The 21,711-nt window shown below is 37.3% G+C and overlaps 1 non-coding gene and 1 pseudogene across 1 annotated transcript; one reads left to right on the forward strand and one right to left on the reverse strand.

Moving 5' to 3' along the window:
• Window positions 1–11,708: 11,708 nt before the first annotated feature.
• On the reverse strand, window positions 11,709–13,546 carry LOC116075391 (annotated as a pseudogene).
• Window positions 13,547–15,650: 2,104 nt separating this feature from the next.
• Window positions 15,651–15,757, forward strand: LOC116075631. Its single transcript, XR_004112661.1, has one exon. It is a non-coding gene; the product is annotated as a U6 spliceosomal RNA (small nuclear RNA).
• Window positions 15,758–21,711: the final 5,954 nt, after the last annotated feature.

The raw sequence follows: 21,711 nt of genomic DNA on the forward strand, positions 1-21,711 counted from the left end.
AATGGACATACCTCAAAATATGAAAGGCATTATCATACAGCAAGCTCATAGCCAACATCAACCTAACAGAGAGAAACTTGTAGCATTTTTACTAAGTCAAAAGTAAAAGAAAAATTATTCACTCTCTCAAAGACTATTCAATATAATAGTTAAAGTCAGCTAGAGAAATAAGATAGTTAAAGGAGATCAAAGGGGTACAAATAGAAGGGAAAGGATGTATCTTACAATGCGAATACGCATTGTAAGATTCACATTGTAAGATCCAAGGAACACTTGGGACAAATGTTTATCCATGGTGTCTATTAGCATACTAAAGTGCATGCTGGACCCAGACTCAGTACCATAAATAACTGCTACAGAGTACATGTGAGTATCATGACTTGTCTCAATTCTTTTAAAATTTTTTTCCAATAATTTAGTTTTTTAATTCATTTTACATCCTAATTGCAGTGCCCTCCCTCATCTCCTCCCAGATCCTCACTTACAAATCCCTTCCCCCATTACCCCTTGCAGAGAAAGGGAAGCCTGACTTGGATACCTCTCCAACCTGAGACATCTAGTCCCAGTAGGACTAGGCACATCCTCTCCTGCTGAAGCCCAAACCGATAGTCGAGGTAGGTGAAGGGGATTGAAAGACAGGTAATAGAATCAGCAACTCCCCAATCCAATTTTTAGGAGACACACATGAAGACCTAGTTACACATCTGCTATAAATGTGGGAGGGAAGAGGCTAGATCCAGGCCTTGCATGCTCTTCGGTTGGTAGTTAACTCACTGTGAGCCTCCCAGGCCCAAGTTAGTTGACTCTGTAGGTCTTCCTGAGGTGTCCTTGACCCCTCCAGCTTGCTTACTTCTTTTCCTCAGTTTTCCACAAGAGTTCCCAAGCTCTGCCTGATAAATTTGGCTTTAGGTCTCTCCATCTGTTTCCATCTGCTGCTGGAGGTAGCCTCACAGGAGACAGTTTTTCTAGGCACTCAGGAAAGTTATTCTAGGCTCCTGAAAGCATAATAGAGTGTCATTAATAGTGTCAGGGGCTGGCTTTCTCTCATGGGATAGATCTCAAGTTTGGGCAGTCATTGGTAGGCCATTCCTTCTGTCTCTGTTCCATCTTTATCCCTGTACATCTTGTAGGGAGGAAAAATTTTGGGTTGTAGGTTTTGAAGGTGGACTGATGTCCACTTCAGACTCTATATCCTCTGGTAGCTGGAACCTCAGCTAAGATCACCCCTATAGACTGCTAGTAGCCTCCCCTGTCCCAGGCCTCCAGCTAGTCCCAGAGATGTTCCCCACCGATTTCTATGCTCACTCCCATCCTTCTTCTCCCTCCCTACACCTAATTCCAATTGCTTTTCTCTCCTCACCCACTCTCTCACCCAATTCTCTCTCTCTTCATCTACCTGTGATGACTATTTTAGTTCTGCTTCTGATGGAGAATGATTCATCTTCTCTTAGGACATTTAACTTAGTTTCTTTGTGTCGGTGAATTTTGCACCTTAGGATTAATTTCCACTTATAAGTGAGGACATACCATGCATATCTTTTGAATTCTTATCACTCCACCCCACTCTACACTTCTCCAGTTCCTAGGCTTCCCTCCCCTAAGCTTCTTATTTCCTTCTATCCCCACTACTGTTGCTATGTTCTTTCTCTCTTTTATCTTGTTCTCTTGGTACTGTTTATCTTGGACTCTTTTCCTCTTGTGCTCTCCCACACGCCTTTTCCTCTCATAGCCCTGTCCTGCCTTCTGGCCTTGTTCAATGTACTACATCCTATCTCTGCTCTGGTCTGTTCCATATACCTCTGACTACATTCTCTCTCATAACTACAATAGATATCTTCCCTCAACCGTATCTTGTTGCAGTTACGTCCTCAGTTTATAAATCTTGTGATGAAACTCTCAGTTTATATATGCCTAAACCCTCAGCATATATATTTGGTGTTATCACCCTAAGCTTATACATAGTTGATATGGTTTTATATATAAATGAGCCTAAAAACTCTACTAGGAAACTTCTACAGCTGATAAGTTAACAAGGTACATAATTAAAAATAAACCAGTGGCCTTTCTGTATAAAAATGATGAGAAAGAAATCAGGGAAACAATATCTTTACAGTTGTGAATATGTGCATTTTAGGATAATTCTAACCAAGAGAGTGAAATCTTGAATAATCCAGTCTTAAAGACATTGAAGAAAAAAATTGAAGAAGTTGTTAGAAGATAGAAATATCTCCTACACTCATGGATCAGTAGAACTGATATAGGGAAAATGACTATCCTACAAAAACCAATCTACAGATTCAATGCAATCTTCATTAAATTCTAAAATAATTCCTCACAGACACTGAAAGTTCTATTTTCAGCTTCATATGGAAACACACACACACACACACACACACACACACACACACACAAATTGATTAAAAAGATCCAAAAATATATAGTAGAAAAAAGATAGCATCTGTTTTGTCTAATGGGAGGGCATATATATCACCCTGGCCAAATGCGAATGTAAACGAAACAAGGACCTTAGTTGCAAATCTGATCTCCTTAGTTTGATAAGGGCAGTAGGGAAAAGTCTTGGACTTATCGCATGGGAAAAGACTTTCAGAGCAGGACAGTATTAGCACAGGAACTAAGATCTATAACTAAACAGGTTCTTGTGAAACTGAAAACTTTCTATAAGTCAAAGGATACTATCATTTGGACAAGTTGATAGAATACAAAATGGGAAATTACTAGTTACACATACAATAGATGGCTAAGTTCAAAATATAAAACAACAAATGAAAAATGGATATTGAAATAACCCATTTTTTTAAAATGGGACACAAACCTAAATAGTTTTCAAAAGTTAAAAGATGAGTGGCTAAGAATCACTTAAGGATAGATTCAACATCCTTAGTCATATTGTTAGTCACCATTTAAATGGAAAACCAAAATACATTGATATTTCATCATATATAAGTTAGAATGGTGAGGATCAATAAAACAAATTACAACTCATGCTAGCCAAGGTATGGGGTAAGGGAAAAACTAATTCATTGTTGATGGGAGTGTATACTTGTCCACACAGTATGGAAATCAGTTTTATAGCTCCTCAGTTAACTTGCAATAGATCTATATTTAACTATATAATCTTAGGCATATACCCAAAAGATTTTAAACCCTATTGCGGAGATACCCACTGAACAATATTCATTGCTGCTGCATTCATAATAGCCAAAATTTGGGAACAGCCTGGATGTTCATCAGGAACTGGTTCGCTCCAGTCCTCCCAGTCCCTTCATAAGTATATTTTATTTTTCTCTTTCTTCAAATAATCCTTCCCCCCAAATCTTTTACTCTACATCTAATCTCTGTGATTATGCAAATAGTAGAATTTTTACAATGGGAAAATACTGTATGTTAACAAATCATGAAATTTGCAGATGAATAAATGGAACTAGAAGAATTATCCTGAATGAGATAATCCAGACTCAATAAGAAAAGATGATGAACAAAGACACACACACACACACACACACACACACACACACACACACACTGTTACATATGTTTGCTAGCTTTTAAGCTTTTGGTCATCATTTAGTTCCTGGCAGCTTCCAGAGAGAGAGACAAAGAAAGAGACACACAGATAGAGACAGAGACGGAGATACAGAGACAGAGACAGAGACAGAGGGAGAGAGAGAGATAGATAGATAGATAGATAGAGAGAGAGAGAGAGAGGGAGAGGGAGAGAGGGAGAGAGAGAGACAGAGAGAGAGAGAAAGAGAGAGAGAGACAAAGACAGAGATACAGAGATAGAGAGAGAGAGAGAGAGAGAGAGAGAGAGAGAGAGAGAGAGAGAGAATTGGACCTTGCTGGACTTTGAAGCTTCCATGCCCATCTCCTCAAACAAGGACACACCTCCTCCCAACACCTTGTCTAATCTTTCCAAGATCTTCATCACTTGAGGCCAAAGCTTCCAAAGATATGAGCATGTGGAGCCAATTTTCATTCGAACCACCATATTTCACCCCAAACTCCTATAGGTTTGAAGGCAAATCATAAAGCAAAATGCAATTAGTAAAACTTCAAATATTCCTACTGTTTTTCACACTCTCAACATTATCTCAAACTCCAAAGTCTCTAGTCTCTTCTGAGACTAATGACCATATCTTAACTCAAATCTCCTGTAAAATCATAATAATAATAAAAAATAATTGCATACTTATGACATACAATGACACAAAATACACATTACCATTCTAAAACGGAGAAAATGCTGGACCAGAGCAAGACATAAAATAAGCAGGGAAAACTCCAAATTCTGCTATCTCCATGTCTGATGCCAAACCACTCTTCAGGACGCCAACTCCCTTCAGCTATGTTGACTACCACATAATTTTCTCTCTTTCTCTCTCTTGGGCTGTTTCCAAACACTGTTAGCAGTTGTCGTTGGCAGGAATCCCACAACTCTGGCATCTCTCACATGTTGGGGACTCCAACACAATCCTGGCTTCACCTTCAGAGCTTCGGGCAATGGCCTCCATAAGCCCACATTCAGAGACTGTCTTGCCAAATGTCTGACCCCACTAGCTTTCCTTAAGTGCAGAGAACGATTCTATCATCTCTTTCCTGTATCCTTCTTATTTCCAAATTCAGGACCAAGCAGCTAAAGCTGCCAAGTTCTGCCACCTGCTTGGACTGAAACCTGGACCCCTTAATGATGTGCATTTACATCAGCTTGGACTTGCTAATGGTTTCCAGGCCAAGGGTAGCAGGCTTGTTCTTTTCACAGGTTGAAGAATTAGCTGGGTATATTCTTTCCCTGAGATTACCACAACCTTTATTCCATTTAGCAACAGTTTCTCTTTAAAATTTTAACTTCTTGAGAACAGGACTTGACTCCAATATTACATTTTCTGATTCATATTTTCTTCCAAATTATATATTCCTATATATTTTTGCCATGATCGCTCACTTTCATTATAGATCCTAATGAATCTGATTACTAATAACCAGTGACATGGTCACTTGGCTGTCATGAAATTCCCTCTGCCAATGTAATCAAAGACTCTGCAATTTAGCTTTGTCAAAAGTTTAAGGCAAGGGCAAAAAAAGCAGTCATATTCTATTCCAAAATATTACAAAAATAGTCTCTGGGACAGTTACTAATATTCTTCCTTTTTAAAACTTTTTAATCTGGGACCCAGAGGTCCACTATGCTGTCAGCTCTGCTGTCTCCCAAGCTCCCACAAGTACAGCCTACTATTACCAGCTTAAAGTGTTTAACTGTTCTTCTAGTCCAGAGATATAAGGTGTTCTATTTTCTTTGAACCATAATGTGGTCAGGCCTATTATGACAATACCTTGGTAGTGATTTATTCCTTATTTACTGTTCTATTGCTGTGAATAGACATTATGACCATGGCAACTCTTTCAAAGAAAGCATTTAACTGGGGGCTTGCTTATAGTTCAGACAGTTAGTATAATATTATCTTTGCTGAAAGAAGACAGGCATAGCATTGGTCTGAAAGGTTAGGTGCTTCCTCTGCCACTGAGGCCAGACAAGACACTTAGAAGAACATATCTAATATATAGGTAACAGCTTTTGGAATAGCCTCTGCATCAGTTGTTCAGGACCCACATGAAGACCAAGCTGTATGTCTGCTACATATGTGTGGTTTACACTAGGTCCAGCCCACTTATGTTCTTTCGTTGCTGGTACAGACTCAGAGCTGGAATGGTCCAGGTTAGTTGACTTTGTTGATCTTCTTGTGGAGTTCCTATCTCTTCTGGGGCCAGCAATCCTTCCTTCTATTTTTCCATAACTCCATCCAATGATTAGCTGTGGGTCTCTGTATCTGTCTGAGTTAGAGGTTGAGTGGAACCTTGCTAGGCTTCTGTCTATAAGCATAACCATGTCTTACTTTGTAATTTTATGAGGTCCCATTTGTCAATTCTTGACCTTAGAGCATAAGGCAAAGGACACTGTCAATAGGACAAAATGGCAACCAACAGATTGGGAAAAGATCTTTACCAATCTTATATCTGATAGAGGGATAATATCCAATGTGTACAAAGAACTCAAGAAGATAGACTCCAGAGAATCAAATAACCCTATTAAAAATGGCATACAGAGCTAAACAAAGAATTCTCAACTAAGGAATACTGAATGGCTGAGAAGCAGCTAAAGAAATGTTCAACATCCTTAGTCATCAGGGAAATGAAAATCAAAACAACCCTGAAGTTCCACTTCACACCAGTCAGAAGGGCTAAGATCAAAAACTCAGGTGACAGTAGATACTGGGAGGTTGTGGAGAAAGAGGAGCACACCTTCATTGCTGGTGGGATTGCAAGCTGGTACAACCACTCTGGAAATCAGTTTGGTGGTTCCTCAGAATATTGGACATATTTCTATTAGAGGACCTAGCAATGCCACTCCTGGGCATATACCCAGAAGATGATCCAACAAGTAATAAGGACACATGCTCCACCATGTTCATAGCAGCCTTATTTTGAATAGCCAGAAACTGGAAATAACCCAAATGTCCTTGAACAGAGGAATGGATACAGAAAATGTGGTACATCTACACAATGGAGTTACTACTCAGCTCCAACCAGGGCTACAGAGTGAGTTCGAGGCCAGCCTGGTATACAGAGTGAGCTCCAGGACAGCCAGGGCTACACAGAGAAACCCTGTCTTGAAAAAAACAAAACAAAAAACAAAACAAAACAAAACAAAACAAAAAAATGAATTTATGAAATTCTTAGGGAAATGGATGGATCTGGAGAATATTATCCTAAGTAAGATAACCCAATCACAAAAGGACACACATCGTATGTACTCTTTGCTGACAGGAGACTTATATAGCTGTCTCCATAGAGGCTCTGACAGTGCCCAACTAATACAGAAGAAGAGGCTCACAGCCATCCACTGGACTAAGCACAGGGTCCCCAATGAAAGAATTAGAGAAAGGACTGAAGGAGCTGAAGGGGTTTCCAGCCCCTTAGGATGAACAACAATATGAACTAACTAGTACCCTCAGAGCTTCCAGGGCCTCACCCACCAACCAAAGAGTACCTACCCATGGTGGGACTCATGGCTCCAGCTGCATATATAGCAGAGGATGGCCTAGTCAGTCATCCATGTGAAGGGAGGCCCTTGGTCTTGTACAGGTTCTATGCCCCAGTGTAGGGGAATGCCAGGACCAGGATTGGGGAGAGGGTGGGTGAGTGAGTGGGGTGGGAGGAGGGAACAGGGTTTTTATTGTTTCTGTTTCTGTTTTTGGAGGAGAAACCAGGAGAGGAGCTAGCATTTGAAATATAAATAAAGAAAATATCTAATAAAAATATATGTATAAAAAATGTATCACTAATAGTGTCAGTGATTGGTGCTTGACTGTGTGGGATCAGTCTCAAGTTAGGTTGATTCCTGGTTGGCTATTCCTTCAGTCTCTGCTCCATCCTCTGTGCCTGTATTTCTTGTAGCAGGATAAATACTGGGTTGGAAGTTTTGTGGGTGTGTTGGTGTCTCTATCATTCCACTCTGTCTTACTCTTAATGGATGCCCCGATGCTCAGCAGATGATAGCCAACATAAAACAAGCTCAATGGCATATTTGAACTTGTTCTGTCTAAAAATGCTCTTTAGGGGCAGTTTTCACCTTATTGATTTATTTTGTTTGTATATTATGGTTTCTGATTTTGTGTGCTTATGTGTTTTGTTTTGTGTATAAGTGTGTATGTGTGTCTGCATGAATATGTGCTTTTGTTTTCTTTCTCTCTCTTCCTTCCTTCCTCCCTTTCTTTCTTTCTTTCTCTTTCTTTCTTTCTTTCTTTCTTTCTTTCTTTCTTTCTTTCTTTCTTTCTTTCTTTCTTTCTGTTGATTTGTTTTATTCTTTTCTTTAAATTGGCCTATTTATTTTTTAAAGAAGGAGAGAATAGAGAATGGGGTTTGATGCATGAGGACAGTGGGATGATCAAGAGTTGAGACAGGAGAGAGGATACCATGTAATCAGAATATATTGTATGAAAAATTATTTTCAACAAAAATAAGCAAAAAAGATTAGCAAATAACAAAGAAGTACAATGTAATAAAATAGATAAATATGAAGTAGTAATAGCCTAGTAATTAATTAAAGCACTCAATAAAAGTCTTCAAGAAGAATATGATGGTAATTTGGGTCAAAGTTTCACATATCACTTATTAGAATTTTAGAAATTGCCAGAGCTACACAGAGAAACCCTGTCTCAAAAAAAACAAAAAAAAAATGAGAAATTAAGCAAATAAAATTTTAGAAATGACTTAGTTGTAGAATATATAGATATAATTTAAGAAATAATTATTCTTTGGAAATAAATAAGGAAAGAAAGGACAGTTCAAATATGAACTCTAAATTGAAACAGTGAAAAACATAAATTAGTCAGAGATAAAGAATGAGGAGAATACAATGGAAATTAAGTCACTGAAGCTTTAAGAAAAACAATAAACATAGATCATTGTCTACCTAATCGAGTTCTCCAAAAAGAAATTCAAAGCAATAGAAAAAATAATTTAATATTTTATCAGAAAATTTTGTTAAAGAAAATTTGAGTCTTCATGCTATAATAGTACATTTTCTAACTTGAATATTTTATTCAAGATACTACAATCAATTTCTAAAAGAACTATTCAGACTTTATATATAAGGGAAAATAATTCCTTGAAATCTTGGAAAAGTCACTTAATGGCTAGGGGGACAGGCAGTCTCAGGCTGCTGAAAATCTTGACTACAACATTTTACCTTTACAAACGAGATAAAAACTTCTAGACAACATTTCTAAACTATTTCAGAAAAAAATATTCCAAAAGAATAAGCACTCCTTGGCTATTGAGATAAATCAGTGGTTTAGAGCACAGACTACACACAGAGGGACTTGAGTTCAGTGCCAGGCTCTCATATCATTTGTTTCACTACTGTCTTTAAAGTAGGCTACATGGGATCTAAAGTCTTTTATTCCCAGAGGCCACCACACAGAAATACCCACAAACATATAAAAGTTTATCACCCTCTCCAAATATGCATAATTCAAATTACTAAAGAAGAATAAAGGGTACACACAGAGAATAGCATATGTGGCTAAGGAGGAGAACATGTGCGTCCTCTGCCCAAGGGACTTTGTTCTCTCCCCAACATAGTGGCTAAAACATAATCATGTAGAAGAGCTTGAGAATAATATTTATAACATGAAAAAATAAACCAATGAACACATTTCAAGAAAAAATGAAGATAAGTAGAAATATATTTAAAATTAAGGTTGAAATGATCAGATAAAAAGTTTTTAAGTATTTAAAGAAAGTGAAAAATAGAGAAAAGATTGTAAAATACATTATCTTTTGGTATAAAAGTAGAAATAACTGTGAGACTGGGAAATAGATCAGTAGTTAAGGACATGTATTGCTCTTATGGGGGCCGGATTTCAATCCCAGCATTCACCTTCTATTTCTATTCTACATGTATGCAACTATTGTAACACCAGTTCTAGTGGACACAACATCCATTTCTGACTTCTCGCAGGTAATAGAATGGATGTACACAAACATATAGACAGGTACAATACTCATATACAAAGAATAACATGTCTTGGTTTATAAAAATATAACCAATAAGTGAGATGTTATTATTCAACTATAGAAGAAATGTTGGTCTCTGTGCTTACAAATACACACTAGGAAAAGCAGGAATGTTAAACACAATGGGCTGTCTCTTCAAAGGAAGGGATAGATGTAAAACCTGTTCTCTGAACAGAAAGTTGGAAAAAGAGATGATTAATGACCTGGTGACTTCTGCTCTTTCTATATGCCCAGATCTCACAGACTTCCTCAGGACCTTATTTTGAACCTTTTTATCTCAGTCAATTTATAAGAGTGTTTCTCTTGAGCCTGTTTTCTTAGTTAATCTATAGAACCTATCATTATGGAAGATGTTACTTGGACTTTGTAAGAGGTTAAATAAAATCATGTCTCACATTTTGTTGTGCACAAAGGATAGAGAAAATTATCACCAGAACATTTTCCCCAAGTCATGCTGTGCTTAAATGTATCTAAAATAAACTACCCAGTGCTAGACTCTTGAAGTTTGAACCAACATCAGCTACTGAGTCGTGTTCAGATGAACTACCTTCTTATCTCATGTGGACTGACACTCTGTCACGTCTGCTGATGTCAGAGACACTCATATTCAACTACATGGAAAAGAAGAATCTAATGTGTTGTGAAGCTAAAAGTATGCTTGCTAAGTATCTATAAATCCCAGAATTCACTTCAGCATTATATAACCAGAAATAATGACTTTCACCTGCAATTGCAGAACTCAGTATATGAGGCAGAACCACCAGAGGTCCAAAGCTATTCTCGGCTACATAGTAGGTTGATAGCCTCGTCTCCAAGAGAAACTGCCTAAATTAAAAAAAAAAAATTCATAAAAGTAGGTTAGATATGATGGGAAATATTATAATATTATAATATATCTAAATATTAGTTATTTAGGTCATAATATTTTTATTAAAATAAAATTGCACAAAACTGCAAATTATCCTTAATAGAAAGTAATCACCCTCTAAAAATGAAAAATACATATGATGATTAAGACAGACAGTCACAGAGAGAGAGAGACAGAGAGAGAGAGAGTTACAGGATAGTTTGAGCCTATATATTCAGGAACATACATACATACAATGTATATACATACATATCATATGAATAGATCCACTTGGACTTGAGCTTTGTGCAGGGTGATACATGAGTCTATTTGCAATCTTCTTTATGCAGATATCCAGTTGAACCAGCACCATTTGTTGAAGATGATTTTTTCCATTCTATGATTTTGGTTTCTTTGTCAAATACCAAGTATCCATAGGTATACAGGTTAATTTCTAGGTCTTCGATTCAATTCCATCAGTCAAGCTGTGTGTTCTTATGTCAATAGCATAAGATTTCGATTACTAATGCTCTGTAGTATAGCTTGAACTCTGGGATGGTGATACCACCAGAAGTCCTTTTATTGTACAACATTGTTTCAGTTATCTTAGGATTTTTTTGTTTTTCCATATCAAGCTGAGAATTGCACTTTCATGGTCTGTAAACAATTGTTTAGGAATTTTGAAGAGATTTAAATTGAATCTGTGGATTGTTTTTGATAAGATGGGCACTGTTACTATATTTATCCTACTGAACTATGTGTATGGGAGACTTTCCATTTTCTGTTAACTCCTTTAATTTCTTTCTTCAGAGACTTGAAGTTCTTGTTGTATAGGTCATTCACTGGCTTGGATAGAATTAGACCAAGATATTATATATTATTTGAGGCTATTGTAAAGGGTCGTTTTTCCTTAATTCCTTTTCTCAACAGGTTTCACTAAATCTAATAGAGGAGGAAGTAGGGAACTGTCTTGAACATACTGACCCAGCAGAAAGTTCCTGGTCGGAACACCCATCCCTCAGGCACAAAGATCAGCAATAAATGGGGCTTCATAAAACTCTATATGTATATATACTTTTTTCAAAATATATAAAGAACTGAAAAAATTAGACACCATCAAACCAAAGGACCTAATTAAAAATGTGATAGACAGCTAAATAGAAAATTCTCAACAGAGGAATCTCTAATGATCAAGAAATATTAAGGAAATAGTCAACACCCTTAGTCATCTTTTTTTTTTGTTTAACATTTATAACATTCATAATTATCTATATACTAGGCAAAAGTTACTTTTCACTCTTAGGCCAGTGGCCAAGTCCGTATTAAAGAAGTTCATTCCACTGAACTGGCCTCCAGTGATTCTTTCAGGCACAGGTTTTGCATATGTTTTTTCACATACACGGTAATGATTTAAGCCATTAAACACTCCAGTAATATCTGAAAGAACAGAGGAATGGCCATTGCTTTCATCCCAGTTTGACAAAGGAGTAACCAATGGAGCATAACTCTTCCCTTTGGTGGCAGCGGAACAGTCTGATACTTAACTGCTGAACGTCCCTTTTTATAAAAAGCCAAAGCACTGGGATATGAAACACCACATGCTACACCAACCAGACACTTCTCAGAATACAGTTTTCCTTGCTTATGTTACCTGGTTGCAAAGCATCAGTTACAAAGAGCTTGTAAGTAACAATAGTAGCCAAACATGGAAGTGTAGTCAAGGAAGCATAGGTCTTCAAAGCTTCATATTTAACCTTGAAACTGTTTCTGAAAACTAAGTTTGCCATTAGGCCAGTCAAACCACTACTTCTTCCAAAGACTAAAGTTCCATGTGTATTTAAAGTCTTGTCATTTCTATAATATTCAAACTTCTTTTCTATAATTTCAGAGATTATGAAAACAATTCTGAGATTCCATCTTATACCTTCTGAAATGGCTAAAATCAAAACCTCAAGCACATGCTGGTGAAGATGTGAAGCAAGGGGAACACTCCACATTGCTGGTGCACATGGATTGGGAAATACACTAACTAATGCATCAAAACTAGTTAATGCTATGTGCCTGCTCTTCAGTAGTGTAGCTGGACTTATGAGTGCAAGTGGAGTTTCGTTGTTAGGACAAAATAAAAACCCAACTAAAAATTAAAAAATAAAACCACATCCATGTTAAGAAAGCACCAACTTGAATAACTTTCCATATGATTAATACTGACTTGGCATTAATTATCATCAGGTCACAAGTGAATTTTAGTTTCTAGCATTTTTTTCTTATTAATTTATTTATGGAGTCAATTTATATCCCAATATCAGCACCCTATCTACTCCCAGTACCTCTCAAACAGAACTTACCTCCATTAACCTCTTCCTTTATTCTCTGACAAGAGGACCCTCTGGGTATCCCCACCTTCTGGTTTATCAAGTCACTGCAGGACTAGGTACGTCCTCTCCCACTGATGCCAGACAAGGCAACTCAGTTAGAGGAATGGGATCTACAGGCAGACTACAGAATCAGGGTCTACCCCAACTCCAGTTGTTGGGAAACCGCCATGAAGACCAAAATGAACTTGTGATACATATGTGCAGAGGGCCTAGGTCATCAGCCCTTGTTAACTTTTTTTGTTGGTGGATCACTTTCTGGGAGCTCCCAAGGATCTGGGTTAGTTGACTCTGTTAGTCTTCCTATAGAGTCCTTATTCTCTTCAAGTCTTTCAATCTGCACTGGTCCAGCCAGTGTGAAGTCAAACTGTCCTCTGATGTGGAAGTGAGGATGATTATAGGAAAGACAGAAAGAAAACTCAGAGGCAAAAGTTAGAAATTGGGAGGTCTATGCCATGCCAGTCCTGAATGTATTTCTCATAACCTTTGTATACTTTACAGTATTATGACAAATAAAGTCACAAGCTAGCAGAAACAATGGACATTAGATATCTACTCCCATCCAGAGGCCTCGCTGTTCCTTCAACAAGATTAATTCAGCTCCTTGCCTTGAGTTTATCCTTCCATGTGTCAGCAGGCCAGGAGCTATGTCAGCAGACACTGACCTGCCTTGACTTTGCTTGACAGGCAGACTTTCATAGAAGCAGGCAAAAATGGCTCCTGACATCAATCTTTCCCTCAACTCTTCCATAAAACTCCCTGAGCTCCATCTGTTTGGTTGTGGGTCTTTGAATGAGTTTTCATTGGCTGATGGTTGTAGCCTCTCAGAGCACCATTGTGATAGCCTTCTGTCTGCAAGCATAAAAGAGTATCATTAATAGGATGAAAGCTTTGTTCTTGCTCATGGCATGTGTCTCAATATAGGCCAGTCAATGCTTCACCCGTCCTTCTGTTTCTGCTCTGTCTTTGTCCTTGCACAATGAGAACTTTGAATTTATGGATGCAGATAAAACTGTAAAATTCACAGTACTGAATACTTATATAAATAACATTTAAAATATGTAAATAAATTACCTAATTTTAAAATGTAGAAAACATTTTAAAATGACTAACAGAAAGCATAACATAGATTAGTAAAGGGCATTAATAAGAAATAACTATGAAATTAGTACACAAGAATAGAAAGAGGCATAACTACTGAAGCAAAGCATCGTCATTTGCAAGATTTCTGCATCTCTGTGCAAATGCAGAGTATCTCCTGAGCAATTTTGAAATGGATTCCTAGTAAGGAGAGACAACGGGAATGTACCAGTTCATCTGAGAAGGAATCATTTAGGTTCAAGTTCGTTAAAAAACATTCTATAAAATATTAAAATAAAACTAAGTCAAACTTTAAAAAACATTGTGTAAAAGTTGAATCAAACAGCAGATGGTAGATGATTTCATATATTAAGATAATACTCTGAAATATGTTATGCTATGATAACACAGACAACATAATAACTCTAAATAAAATGACCTTAGCACTTCTCTCAGTTTGATTAAACTTTTGATAGAATTAATTTTCCTTTAGCATCTAAATTTCATTACTTTCCAGCATCTATTTTGAAAAATTTGTAACTGAAGCTCCTGGGATATATAGATTCTCCTCCAGCTTTTTCCCGTTACATCCCAGGAGTGTCCTTCACAATTACCTGGGAAGTTACCTTCTGAAACACAACCTTCAGTAATGACAGGGACTCTCTTCTTTGTGCTATAGGAACCTCAGTTCTTTTAGCACTATTTATCAGTTGGCCTCAACAAACATCATTGCAGACTGGTGAAGGAAATACTAACAAATGATTTTTAACATTTACTGGTACTTTTTAATTATCTGATTCAAGTGCTTAAACTTTCTTCCTTAGTTTTTTTTTTACTTTCTCTACTTTATTCACTATACTTCAATAAAGCCAGTCTGATGAATTAGATTTTCCTTTTATATTAAAAGATTAATAAACTCTTATCTATAGACAATTTTCATTCAGAATTAAACTGAAAGAATATTTTCATAGAAAAAAATAACCACAAGCAATACTGCAAACTTACTGACTGAAAAAAAGCTGAAAATTTCAGATTGAATAAATGTGAAAAACCTACCATCTTGAAAACAGTCAGTATCCACAATGTTAATTTTCTCCAACTTGACAAATACATTTTGTATGATCAAAATATATCAGGAATCCATATTTGTATAACTTGAACAAAAGATATTTTGTTTAATATTCTATGGAAATTAAAGATAAATATATGTAAGTAAAACACAAAAATATTTATTAAATATTTGAATGTCATAAGGTTTTCATGCCTAATATAGTAAATGAATATAGACTAATATAAAAATTATATTTAAGAGACATATCATATAAGTTTCATAACTTAAAACAAATTTGACATAGAAAATAAGTTATTCTTTGAACCACTGGATTACCACAGAGTTATTTGGGAGAAAGAAATATATACAAACTATTATCTTTTATTGCATGAAGATACAATTTTTAAATGGGTCAGAGATGTAACTACGGAAAAATGATGTCTCAGTAAGAACTCAGAGAAAGCATAGGCAACTATTTTGTGACAAGTAGTAAAACTTTTCTAGATATAATTTAAAATAGATGATGTAATATGAACAGTGAAACATATAGTCATACATCACTGAATAATTAGACTATATCTTGATAAATATGCCCATAGACTACTTCGCCGTCCAGGAGACATCATAAAGTGTACTTACACAACCTTAGTGGAATAGAGTCATCTACACTTCTTATGTAGGTAGAAAATATATTAAAATAGTGCTTGATTTGACAGCACATATACTAAAATTGGAAAGATACAGAGAAGATTAGCATGGTCCCTGTGCAAGGATGACATGTAAATTCATAATAATATAAAATACCTTGGTGTGACTCTAACTAAGCAAGTAAAAGATTTGTTTGAAAAATACTTCAAGTCTCTGAGGAAGGAAATTGAAGATCTCAGAAGATGGAAAAATCTCCCATGCTTATGAATTGGCAGGATTCATATAATATAAATGGCCATCTTGCCTAAAGCAATCTACAGATTGAATGCAATCCCCATCAAAATTCCAACTCAATTCTTCACAGACATAGAAAGAGCAATTTGCAAATTCATCTGGAATAACAAAAAACCCAGGATAACCAAAACTATTCTCAACAATAAAGGAACCCCTGGTGGAAATCACCATCCCGGACCTTAAGCTGTACTACAGAGCAACTGTGATTAAAATCTGCATGGTATTGGTACAGTGACAGGTAGGTAGATCAATGGAATAGAATTGAAGACCCAGAAATGAACCAACAAACTTATGGCCACTTGATCTTTGACAAAGAAGCTAAAACCATCCAGTGGAAAAAAACCAGCATTTTCAACAGATGGTACTGGCTCAACTGGTGGTTAGCATGTAGAATGCAAATTGATCCATTCCTATCTCCTTGTACAAAGCTCAAGTCCAAAAGGGATCAAGGACCTCCACATAAAACCAGATATACTGAAACTAACAGAAAAGAAAGTGGGGAAGAGGCTCAAGCATATAGGCACAGGGAAAAATTTCCTGAACAGAACACCAATAGCTTATGCTCTAAGATCAAGAATTGACAAATGGGACCTCATGAAATTGAAAGCTTCTGTAAGGCGAAGGACACTGTCAATAGGACAAAATGGCAACCAACAAATTGGGAAAAAAGGATCTTTACCAGTCCTATGTCTGATAGAGGGCTAATATCCAATATATACAAAGAATTCAAGAAGTTAGACTCCAGAGAACCAAATAACCCTATTAAAAATGGAGTACAGAACTAATCAAAGAATTCTCAACTGATGAATGGCTGAGAAGCACCTAAAGAAATGTTCAATATCCTTAGTCATCAGGAAAATGAAAATCAAAACAACCCTGAGATTCCACCTTACATCAGTCAGAATGGCTAAGATCAAAAACTCAGGTGATAGCAGATGCTGGCATGGTTGTGGAGAAAGAGGAACACTCCTTCATTGCTGGTGGGACTGCAAGCTGTTACAACCACTCTGGAAATCAGTTTTGCAGTTCCTCCAGAAATTGGACATAGTACTACCAGAGAACCCATTTATATCACTCTTGGGCATGTACCCTGAAGATGCTCAAACATGTAATAAGGACACATGCTCCACTATGTTCATAGCAGCCTTATTTATAATAGCCAGAAACTGTAAACAACCCAGATGTCCTTCAACAGAGGAATGGATACAGAAATTGTGGTACATCGACACAATGGAGTACTACTCAGTTATTAAAAACAATGAATTTATGAAATTCTTGGGGAAATGGATGGATCTAGAGAATATCACCTTGAGTGAGGTAACCAAATCACAAAAGAACACACATGGGACACATTCTCTGATAAATTGATATTAGCCCAGAAGATTGGAATACATGAAGTACAATCCACAAACCACAAGAAACTCAAGAAGAAGGAAGACCAAAGTGTGGAAACTTCATTCCTTCTTAAAAGGGGGAACAAAATACCCATGGAAGAAGTTGCAGAGACAAACTATGTAGCAGAGACTAAAGGAAGGACAATTCAGAGACTGCTCCACCTGGAAATCCTTCCCATATTCAGTCATCAAATATAGACACTATTGTGGATGCCAGCAAGTACTGGCTGACAGGAGCATGATATAGCTATCTCCTGAGAGGCTCTGACAGTACCTGACTAATACAGAAGTAGAGGCTCACAGCCATCCATTGGACTGAGTACAGGGTCCCCAATGAAGGAGCTAGAGAAAGGATCCAAGGAGCTGAAAGGTTTGCAGCCCCTTAGGACCAACAACAATATGAGCTAACTAGTACTCTCAGAGCTTCCAGGGATTAAAACTCCAACCATAGAGTACCCATGGTGGGACTCATGGCTCTAGCAGCATATGTATAGCAGAGGATGGCCAAGCTGGTCATCAATGGGAGGAGAGGCCCTTGGCCCTGTGAAGGTTCTATGTCCCAGTGTAGTGGAATGCCAGGGCCAGGAAGCAGGAGGGGAGGGTGAGGAGGGGGAGGGGGGAAGGAACAGGGATTTGTTTTATTTTTATTTTTATTTTATTTTATTTTTTTGAAGGGGAACCTGGGAAAGGAGATATTATAAATAAAAAACATCTAATAAAAATATATATTAAAATAAATATGGTTATATAAATGAAAAGCATCACAATTAAGTGTAATCTATATAATTATATGTAATATGTTTTAAATGACTGGTATATAAACTTAGAGTTTGTTTAGAACATTATTATCACAAACATTATGAGAACAACATGATAATTAGTTGACAGAACTTTGCCAGCTTTATTATCATTATCAAGAATTCTATCACAAACAAAGCATAAAATGGGCAAATCACTGTATATGAGTAATACAAATTAAAACTCAAAAGTCAATGGTAAATGGATGACCCTACTATTATCTACTGGATAATAAACAAAGGATAACAAATGGTCAATGGTTCCATTTTTATTATAACACTATACTCCACAGCTAAGAGATGGAGACACTTCCAGAATCCACCAACTGATAAATGAAGAAAGAAATTGGGATATAATGGAATGCAATTCAGCCATTAAATCAAATTGAATAATGTCATTTGTGGAAATTTTATAAGGAAATAGAGACTATGATATTAGGTGAAATAAAACAGGCACAGACAGAGAGATGCTATATAATCTCACTCAAAATGGACTCTATGAAGGTTGCATTATGGGAATTTAGATTATGATGATACTTCCCTATGGGCTGGCACAGGAGGATAGAGAAACCAAGGAATGATAAAATATTTATTGATCAGTGCTAAGTTACAGTAAGTTAGCAGGAAGAAGGAAATAATTTACAAATTCATTTAAATTTAGAAACAACAATCTCCTAACAATCTTGACAAATGCACAGTGGCATACCAAAAGTAATTTTATCACACACACACACACACACACACACACACACACACACACACACACACAATGATTACATATATATCATAATTTAAAATGATTAGCCATAAGAAAGGAGAGGAAACATGGCAGAAAGAAAGGGGGATATGTTTAATTGCACATATTGTCTTTAAATTTATATTATTATATAATCAATGAACAAAATCATATTTGAATTAAAATCTTAAAATAAGAACAAAATGAAACAAATAAAAAAGAAAATCAGTAAAATAAACATCTACTATCATCAACTGACAATTCAACCCTCACACAGACTGAACCTACACCTTTAATAAATAGCATGGAATCACTTGGATTCATTTTTATTAATAACTAATGATCAAAACATTAGCAAGATGATACTAAACACAAGATGTGGAAAAGAGACAAAGCCTAAAGAGGCTACTCCAAAAAGATAGAGCAAACTGGTATTGCTTTGGCACATTTTTGGCAGTTTCAACAATAAAACAGAAAACCAGGATGATGTAGGAAAACACCTGAGATTTTTAACAAACTGAACAGCAAAATATATCAAAAATATGTTGCCCAATATGAGGAAAAGTATTCTTCATATGCATTAATATCTGAAACATCATGTACTTGTGGTATCCAAATAGACATAAGCATTTAATCTAATAAATGACGACAACATTGAAAAAGTCACAATCTTCACACCAATGAACAAGTTGATCTAAACAAATTCATTATGGGTAGTAAAAGCTTTAGGTAAAAGATTTGACATAGTTTTTCTCTCATCACTCAAATTCATTAACAAGTGTCAGGATCACTACCATATATATTGTTGTGTTAGAAATGTGGCTCTAGACAGACCACACGAGGCCAGTCAGTTATGTGTGAGGTTTATTGTAGGAGAAAAAAGCAAAGGTGGTGGGGAAGAAGAAGGAAGGGAAGAAAGAGAGATCAGAGGGGTCTTCCTTTTATTTGGATAGTGAGGTAGCCATTTGCAGGTACAGGTGGGAGGTGAGCCTAGTGGATTCTGGGAATATGGTGGCCATTGCCTTGGCAACAGATATGTGGGCACTGTCACCTAGATGTGATGTCACTGGGTTCAGAGCTGATCCTGATATCAATGTACCTCCCTTTTTCTTATCATAAAGAGAAGAAAAAATGGGGGAAGCCAATGGAGAAAAGGGAATGGGGGCATCCTGTCTCTTAAGCTGTTTCCTGCTGTCAGGTAGAGTCATCAATTTTGGGGTGTAGCTGACTTTCACCATCGGGGTCCACTTGGTAAATGTGCACATAAAGTTCCTCTGTGGACAGGAGCTCTTTTGTAGACAGCAGCTGGTAATCCTGTAACAGGAACTGATTAATAGTTTGGTTAGAAATTTTTTGTATTTGTCATTGAAGGAATGTAGAAACAAGATTTGTAAGTCAGAGAGTGAATAACACCAGGAGGATGACTAGAAATACCATTCCAAAGAGAATATTCGGTTCCTTACAGGGTTTTCAAAAATCCCAGAACTGGAAGTCTTACATTCCCTGAAATTCTGTGTGTCTGACTATAACTCCTGGATCTTATTCCTCACTGTCCTGGATTGGTTGATGTAGAAACAGTATTCCTCTTAGAGGAACAGGCAAAGACCACCTTCTTTAGCTGTTAGGACATCTAGCCCCCATCAGTTCTGAAATACCACAGCTGCCAAAGAATCAATCTGTTTCTGGATAGTAAGCACGGTTTCAGACATTTTTGAAAACCATTGCTAAGCTCATAAGTAAATTTATGAATTCATGGTCATGGAAGTCGTTATCTCTGCACTTCCAATACCAGCACCTATGGCTATTCCCACAGCGACCAAGAGGGGCACAACCTGAACTGGTTGGGCAGCTATCATATCTACAACTGGGATTGGCAGGGGCTCATCTCCCTGGATTACTCCTAGTTCATGGGAAAGGAGTCCCAACATGCCAACTCCTGACCAGCTGGCAGACAGGCAATGATACACCTGAGTACCATAAAGAATTGACGTATTTTCGACTGCAGGGCATTGTGGGGGGGATATATCAAGGGTTGTGGTTTTATTGCAGTCAAGGAGCTTAGTGTTCCTACAGAACTTGTCCCAGAAGTCTTAAAACAGTTTACCATGCCAAAAAGAGGGATAGAGGAAAGGTAAGAAGTCATGGCAACATGAGGCAGGGCAGCTGGCAAAGGGTGAGGTGAGGTTACTTGGCTGTATCACTGGAGAGGCTGTAAGTGGCATTTGGGAGTTAGTTCCAGGGGGTATCCATAGCCAGCAATCTTTAAAGCAGGTATGGTGATATTAAGGAGTTGGTACACTGAGGTCAAGGTCTGAAGCAAAAGGCGAAATGAAAAGTTAGTGCCATTTATCAGGGGTGATGTCAAAGAGGTAAGGACCAGGGAGGATTGTCTGATTATCTCCCCTACTTTTCTGATATCTAGGGATTTGGCAATTGAGACATATTTTCTCTGAATATGGATAGTACTTACTGGGGAAAGTGAAGTGGGCCCCCAAAACTCTGTCAGGACTGAATAATTGGCCCCAATGTCCAAAAGGAAGGAGAGGGGTTGCCCACATACCATGATAGTTACTCAGGGCTTATGATAGGCATGATCGGATTGAGAGAGCTCAGGCCTCTTCAGTTATCTATAGACAAGTCTAGGAGATCAGCTGGAGGGTTACCTGAGAGTGATGTCCCTCTGTTCTGCATGATGTGAGGGCAATCAACAGCACAATGTCCCTCCTAATAGCACCTAGAATATGGCCTCCTTGGATTGCCAGGGGTAGGGCAAGCCCTGGCCAGTTACCTTGATGACCACATATATAGCAGTTGCCTGTTGGTCTGTGAGCCTTAGAAGATGAGGAGTCTGGTGTAGTAGCTGAGGATAGCTAGACCGCCTTTGCCAGCTTG

The sequence above is a fragment of the Mastomys coucha genome, unplaced genomic scaffold, assembly GCF_008632895.1.
Source record: "Mastomys coucha isolate ucsf_1 unplaced genomic scaffold, UCSF_Mcou_1 pScaffold3, whole genome shotgun sequence".
Classification (NCBI taxonomy): domain Eukaryota; kingdom Metazoa; phylum Chordata; class Mammalia; order Rodentia; family Muridae; genus Mastomys; species Mastomys coucha.